We start from the raw sequence: 8585 nt of genomic DNA on the forward strand, positions 1-8585 counted from the left end.
TATTTACCTGTGTCTTTATCGCGAATTGTATTTTTTATATAATGATCTTCACAACTGATTTCTTAATTAGATAAGATTTTCTCACTCGGTACATTTTCAATTTCCCAAAATTTTGATATTTTATTATTTAACAAATTCAAAGAAAGATTGCACGTTACTTCCTTAGGAATTCGTAAACCAGGAATTTTGCCACCTAAAATCCACCCGAGGTGAGTTTTCTGCAATGTTACATTATCATTAGCTAACGATACTTGACCAACACAAAGTAATTTTAAGAATATTTCTGAACCAAGAAGAATATCGATAGGTCCTGGTGCATGGAATTCTGGATCAGCCAAACGAATCTTGGGAGGAATTTTTAAAGCAGTTTTATTTATCGATTCACTTAGAGTGTGTTCATTAATTTCTGGAGTTATTAAGCATATCAACTTGGTTGTGTATTTATTTAATCGCGATTCAATGGTAGTATACGTTACTTTGTTTTCACAAGAACTCATTTGATTCACGCTACCAAGAGGAATTTCATGATCGAATTATTTCAATTTTAATTTCAAAGCCATTTTTTCAGTTATAAAATGCACTTGTGAACGGTTATCGAGAAGCGCTCTACATAAATGTGGATTTTCTTTGTGATCTAAGATATGAATCATCGCGGTTGATAATGAAATTTGAGAGGATGCTATGTTGTGTAAACTAGCAAAGTTACATTGAGCTGATTTTTTTCATCTTCATGCAAAAGTGTATGGTGCTTTTTGTTGCAAGTTTTGCAAAGAGCAGCTTTGCAATTTTCTACGGTATGGTTAGCTCGTAAACAATTGCTACACAAATTTAGATTTTTTATAATTTCTAATCGTTGAAATACATTCGCTTTTACCAATTTTTCACAATTTTGTGTAAAATGTGCTTCTTTACAAACATGTGTGTAGTGTATGACGAAGCGGGACGATTTGAATTTGATTGCTGATGTGGACGATTACCATTGCGTTGTGAATTATTATCCTTTCGCGACGCGTTTTTCTCCTGTTTGTCGTTTTTATTACCTAATTTATTAACTTCTAGGACCTTTTCGCGAAAGTGTAAGAATTCAAGTAATTCTTCCATAGTTGGATTGTTTTTTAACTGTTCTTTCCATTTTAACCGCGTTTAAGGATCTAATTTGGAAATCACTGCATAAATTGGAAAGGCTTGAAGAAATGGCTTATTTAGAGCTTCCAATGCTCGATAATGCCTTGTCACATTGTTTAGAAGATCTCCAATAGAAGACACTGATGCATTATGACAATTCGGTAATTCAAAAAAAGCTTTAATGTGATTTTTAATTACTAGAGTAGGATCGTCATAATACTTCTCTAGTATTTTCCACGCGACTTGATAATTAGCATCAGTGGTTTCTAAAGATTCTATTTTGTCGGCAGCCTTATCCGATAAGCATGATCGTAGATAAACGAGTTTTTGGGAATCCGTGTATCTTTTGTCATTGTGAACAGAGGATTTAAAGACATCGCTGAAACCGGGCCATGTTTCATAAAAACCGCTATAAGTGAGTAAATTCAATGCTGGTAATTTGACATTTATTACGTTTTCACTTGTTGATAAATTAGAACCAGAGGCTAAGATTTGTGTGGCATTGCTATTGACCGTATTTTGAGAATTTAATTGATTTGTAATTACCGGTTCTTTTATGTTGATCATTCTTTGTCCCCTTGCATGCAACGCGAAAAGTTTGTCTTCGAAATCGCCTCTAATTTCATACTCGCCATCGATATCATCATCGGATACTAGTGATTCCATTTCCGTTTGTTTTTCTTCGAAATTTAATTTTCTTATATTTAAATCTGCTAGTTTAGTTTTTAATACTATAAGATCTATAGAATCGATATGTTTGTCAAGAAAATTTTCAGTACGCGTAAGTTTAGATTTTAAGGCACCAATGAGCCTTCTTAACGTTTTTATTCGATTTTCGTCAGACGTTTTTATGCAGCTGAGATAGTGTATTAAAGGTAGGAAATGACAGTTTGGATATTAAAAAATGTGATTCAAAAACAAACATGCAAGACTTACCCTTCTGGAAACGTTGTTATGAACCTTTTAACTAATAATAATAACACAGGCACACAAAAAAAAAAGTTGTCTGTTTCTTGAACTAGACATATATTTCCTATAGTATTTTGGGCCGCTGAAACCGAATCTGAGCTCAAAATTGCTCCATCACCCTCAGTTTTTTTTTTTAAATCGACCAAAACCACCCTTAAACGGACAAATTCACACTTAGGAGATAAAAAATAAATCAACTTATTTTTTAAAAAACCTAATTTTACATCTACGAAACTTTGCTCCACTAACTCAAAAACAAAGCCAGCATTGATCCAGCACCCCCTGAATTTTTTTAATCGAAAAAACTACCCCTAATCGGAAGAATCAAATTCAGGAGATAAAACAACAAAATAACTGATTGACAAATTTTATAACCAGATATTTTTACTCCAGTAATGCAGAAACGAAGCCACAAATGCTCCCTCACACTCTAATTTTTTTTTAAATCGAAAAAACCACCCTTAAATAGAAAAATTCAAATTTAATAAGTAAAAAATATTAAATTACCGGTTATTTTAAAAACAGAACCTTACATGTATGTAGTTTTGCTCTTCTAACTCAAAAAAATAAAGCCAGCATTGATCCATCACACTCAGAATTTTTTTAATAAAAAAAACTACCCTTAATCTGAAGAATCAAACTTAGGAGATAAAACAATAAAGTAACTGATTAAAAAAGTTTATAACCAGGTATTTTTACTCCAGCAATGCGGAAACAAAGCCAGAAATGCTTCCTCACCCTCTAAAAGTTTTTTAAATCGAAAAAACCACTTTTAATCGGACAAATTCAAATTTAGGAAACTAAAAATTAACTAACTGACTTTTTTAAAATAGAACCTTACTACATCTATGTATTTCCGCTCCACTAACTCAAAAACAAAGCCAGCATTGATCCATCAACCTCTGAATTTTTTTAAATAGAAAAAACTACCCTTAATCTGAAGAATCAAACTTAGGAGGTAATACAATATAATTATATTGTATTACCTCCTAAGTTTGATTCTTTGGTGGTTTTTTCGATTTAAAAAAATTTTAGAAGGGAAGGGAGCATTTCTGGCTTCGTTTCCGCATTGCTGGAGTAAAAATACCTGGTTATAAACTTGTTTAATTAGTTATTTTGTTGTTTTATCTCCTGAATTTGATTCTTCAGATTAGGGGTAGTTATTTCGATTTAAAAAAATTCAGAGGGTGATGGGTCAATGCTGGCTTTATTTTTTTTAATTAGTAGAGCAAAACTGCATACATGTAAGGTTCTGTTTTTAAAAAAAGCCGGTAATATTATATGTTTTTACTTCTTAAATTTGAATTTTTCTATTTAAGGGTGGTTTTTCGATTTAAAAAAAATTTAGAGGGTGAGGGAGCATTTCTGGCTTTGTTTCTGCATTGCTGGAGTAAAAATATCTGGTTATAAAATTTGTCAATCAGTTATTTTATTGTTTTATCTCCTGAATTTGGTTCTTCAGATTAGGGGTAGTTTTTTCGATTAACCCTCGGAGCACATACTGGGTCACACAGACCCTGTCATTAATTTCAATGAAGTGTAATTTGAAAAGTCGGCAATACAACACGAACCTAAGGCCATATAGTGGTAACTAACTAATAAGGAATAATAAGTAACATGATAATCCAAATAAAATTATAAAATACTAGTAAATATGTTATTAAAAAAGTATAGTTTTAAAAAGTTGTGTCGAAAATCACATTTTTTATCGTCTTAAAAGTTACCTTCGTTAAACTACAAAATAAATACCTTTTTTAAAAAATAAAATAAGGTGGTATTTTTTCCCTTATTCTAACACACTTCGAGAATATAAATCCCAATTTTTAGCTTAAAATATTAAAAATTACAAAAGTTACATTTATTTTTAAATTCAATTTTTTCTTTTTAATTAGTTAACTTCACGAATTTTTTTTCAATATGCAAATAATTTAATAATATTTCTAAACTGCATATTCTTATTTTACAAGGTTCAATGAATAAAAAAATATTTTTTTTGTGTTGATCAGTCCAATAGATCAAAAATGGGGGAGTTTTGTAAAGTAAACAAGGTCACAGCGACCCAGACTGTGCTACTTGTTCGAAAAAAGAGGTGTGTGCTCCGAGGGTTAAAAAAATTCAGGGTGTGCTGGATCAATGATGGCTTTGTTTTTGAGTTAGTGGAGCAATGTTTCGTAGATGTAAAATTAGGTTTTTTTAAAAAATAAGTTGATTTATTTTTTATCTCCGAATTGTGAATTTGTCCGTTTAAGGGTGGTTTTGGTCGATTTAAAAAATAGCTGAGGGTGATGGAGCAATTTTGAGCTCAGATTCGGTTTCAGCGGCCCAAAATACTATAGGAAATATATGTCTAGTTCAAGAAACAGACAACTTTTTTTTTGTGTGCCTGTGTAATGAATTGAAAAGGAATAATTCACATTTAACATATTAAAAATTCACTGCAAATTGAAATGATAGATATTCTACAATAGTTCACTACTTATTGTCACTTCACAAGATTCACATTAGTTATTGATGATAGGCTGCTACGTAGTTGAAAATCTGCTGCTTAATACAATGCACGTTAATTGAATTAAATAATATTTGATTCATTAATGACAATTGAATCAGTCGTTAGGAATAGAAGTTCGAAGATAAGATAAATGTGTTGAACACTCTCTTCGTTGACGGTCGGAATTTGGAAAGATGAATCTTCACTTTTGTCAATTTATTTGGTTGACAAAATTTATACTCGTTAATGATGTGAAGACACCATTAATTCCTTAATAACCTTGTTGATAGAGATATTGCTGCAAATCCATTGATGCTGGATCCGGCTCGAAGGACCAAATTTTATGTTGTGACTAATACAACTTTTTTTGACGAACTCGATTTTTTGATTATCGAGTGTTGTATTGTTAACTTAACTCAATAAGGTGATACGTTAACTTAAAGAGTTAAAATAAATTGAAGTCAACTAGGTTAATATAACAGAGAGAGGATTTCAACTTTTAACAATTATTTATTTTCAAGAAAAAGATCCTTAGTCTAGGACCGTTGGTAAGATTCTGGTGAAATCAATCATGTCCTGAATGTCGGAGACCATAAAATACATGGTGGGGGTAACAAAAATAGTGGGAGTAAACCAAAATGGAGATACAATTTTAAATACATTTAAAGTTCAATTTGCAGATAGTTCCGTCGCATCATAAAATTTATTGATTTTTTATTCAGTTTTACGCCCCACCGAGCGAGCTTAAACTCCAGCTTTTCGAGCGGCGTGCGCGGGTGCGTTAAAATTAAAAATTTACACTCTACGGAGTAATAACGTAACGTCACACACATGAAACAAATCATTTACACACTTTTCAGTCTTTCGTTGTTGCTGTGCACATGCTCTATACCGGCGCACGCAGGTCAATGTTTTCTGTGAGACAGTACCTGCATGTCTGCTAGATATACTAATCGGGATGTCATTGGCACTGTCGAAATCGTGCATTCGTGATAAAAAATATGTTTCATGACATGGGGAAGGACCGATTTATGGAGAGGACTGAATTTTTAGCACTCGAAGAGCACTGCGAATCACTCAGCATTTACCCTCGCGCCTTCGGCGCTTGGGCTACGGCTTCGTTTGTCAGTTCTCGACTCGTGCTAAAAACATTCGCCCTCTCCGTAAATGGGTCTGTCTTCCCCATGTTAAGCAATATACTATAATACAGTAGTAGTAATACAGTAGTAGAGCTATGGGGATTCCAGATTATTTACCGACCTGAAATCTGCAGGTAGTAGAAATCTGTTTCACCTGCCGATCTTAGATCTCTTCTTTATCATGTGTTGCAGTTTTCGACGTTTTTTCCCCTCTTGGCCACCCACCACCCCCTAATTTGCATATGTATTTTTTAAACTTTCACCCTTTTGTCCACCTCCCACCACCCCCTAATTTGCATATTTCTCTCCTATGTATAAACTTATACTGTCCCCAAAAATTCAAGAATCATAATTAGAACCTCAAGAAACAAAGGGTTCGCGAGATAACGCGCGGGACTGTGGGTGGTTGGGAGTGGGTGGTGCACAGTGGATGACTCAAATGTGAGTGGTGCGCGGCAGATGTTTGCGTACGGTCACCGGGGCCCCTTGGTAGTCAATGCATCTGACTTGTATGCGTCAAGTGGGGATGGAGTTCAGTGGTGGGATGCTGTGAATGGTGGGGACTACATGTACCTCAGGCAATTCACGTGGCAAGGAAAGTCATTCTGTTCCAGCCTCCAGAATCAGCAGCATGAGACCTTCAGCACTCGCAGCAGTAGAATTAAAATGGAGAATCCCACCCACATTCCTCCCACTTGGTCACCCTCTACCACCCACTCATGTCTTTTTAAGCTTCCCTCCCACTTCCCACCCACTAATTTGCATGCCGATTTTATTTTTCATGGTATGTAACTATTTTACCATATACTAATGTTGTTTTTCAAAAGAGGGTGCCACTTTTTAAAACTTCTTTTTTTCATAGTAAGTCCCTATTTTTCAATGGTAACTCTACTTTACCATAGATTGGTGTTACCAACTGTTGTCGCAAGATGGCGCTGTTTCTCGCGGGAATTTTTGAATTTTTAACCCCTTTGTATACGTCCCTATTTTTCAATGGTAACTCTACTTTACCATAGATCGGTGTTACCGACTGTTGTCACAAGATGGCTCCTTTTTTAACCCACTCCCCTCCAGCTTAATTTTGATTTTTATATTAAAATTTTCCATTTACTTCTGCTTACAGATATAAAAAGAAATCATGGATTTACAAAAACTCAACGCTATCGGTCACATAGAAAGTTTCCTGCCAATAAAACCGCTTGCTGAGTTGACTCCAAATGCTCTATATACTGTAACTAAAGTAAGGAGGGTGCAGACAAAATTCGGAGGTAGGATTGTAGCAAAACTAGATACTACAATCAACACTTTCTTCTCAGCAAGGTTCGCGAAGCTGTTCGAAGCTAAACCTACAGCACTCACAATGATGGAAGAAGCCGCCCAATCTCAAAAATTACAATTAAAAAATATCGGCGGAAAGTTTAATGTAATCGAATTTGAATATAAGTAATATAAAAATTATCAGACTATAAAATAAAAAAATAATTGTAATATAAAATTGTAAATATTCAAAATGTGAGAAAAATAAATGTATAAATTTACATAACAAATTGTTTCTTTTCTTATTTTACCATCATTATTAGTCTTAATACTAAGGGTATAGGTTTAAGGGGACTTTCTGGTTTAGAATTTCAAAAAAATCGATTTTTTTTTTTGCTTAAAAATGTTCCATAGTATCATAGAATTACTGTCCCAAAACGTTTTTTAAAAAATATGTACAAAAACAAAAGTTATAACTATATTTATGACGGTATGTATTTCAACAACAATCTACAGTTATCTTATTTACATATTTGGTGTTCCTCTTTTATTGATATTAGCTTGAAACATGTTACTCGAGGGTTTTTGGGGTCGCTGATTACGAATTTGATGTCAGTTTTTGAAAATACAAAATGGCGGATCCAATATGGCGGACGAAAAAATAAAAATTCAACCGGATTTGCTTAAAACTTGTTATTCGGGGGTTTGTGGGGTCGCTGATTACGAATTTGATGTCAGTTTTTGAAAATACAAAATGGCGGACAAAGATTAAGAAATTAATTAAATTTAGTGGAAAATTGCATTGCGTTTGAATCAAATACTTCATTATCAATTTTGAAAGTAATACTGTTCAAATTTGGTTGATTTTTTATTTCTTCATCCGCCATATTGGATCCGCCATTTTGTATTTTCAAAAACTGACAACAAATTCGTAATCAGCGACCCCAAAAACCCCCAAGTAGCAAGTTTTAAGCAAATCCGGTTGAATTTTTATTTTTTCGTCCGCCATATTGGATCCGCCATTTTGAATTTTCAAAAACGGACATGAAATTCGTAATCAGCGACCCCAAAAACCCCCGAGTAACAAGTTTTAAGCAAATCCGGTTGAATTTTTATTTTTTCGTCCGCCATATTGGATCCGCCATTTTGGATTTTCCAAAACGGACATCAAATTCGTAATCAGCGACCCCAAAAACAGCGGGATACGAAGTTCTGTTGTAATAAAAAGTTGTTTGATATTCATGACTCAATGAATTAGGTTATGAAAACTTTGAACGCTCTTTTCTCGAAAACTCATTTTTCAAACTGGTACAGAGCTTTTCTCGAAATCTACCGAACCGATTTTGAAATCCCAAAAATTTTTCGATTCTTTATTTAAAAAACTGGTGCCTAAACCTCTAAAAACTCATATTTCTACATCCTGTGTTTTTGTATGGAGGTAAATTGACCCAAAAACACGGCGTTTTTGCGAGTTTTTGAGAAAAATGTACATAAAAAATAAAAAAACCTTTAAAAAAAATCGTTTTTGAGGTTTAGGCCCCAGAATAAATCCTTATGAAGAGATTCCCGTTTGGAACTTGAATTTATGTATTACAGATTGCCCGGAA

This window comes from Leptopilina boulardi, unplaced genomic scaffold, assembly GCF_019393585.1.
Source record: "Leptopilina boulardi isolate dan_hultmark-lab unplaced genomic scaffold, ZJU_Lbou_2.1 LbouV2_379, whole genome shotgun sequence".
Lineage (NCBI taxonomy): Eukaryota > Metazoa > Arthropoda > Insecta > Hymenoptera > Figitidae > Leptopilina > Leptopilina boulardi.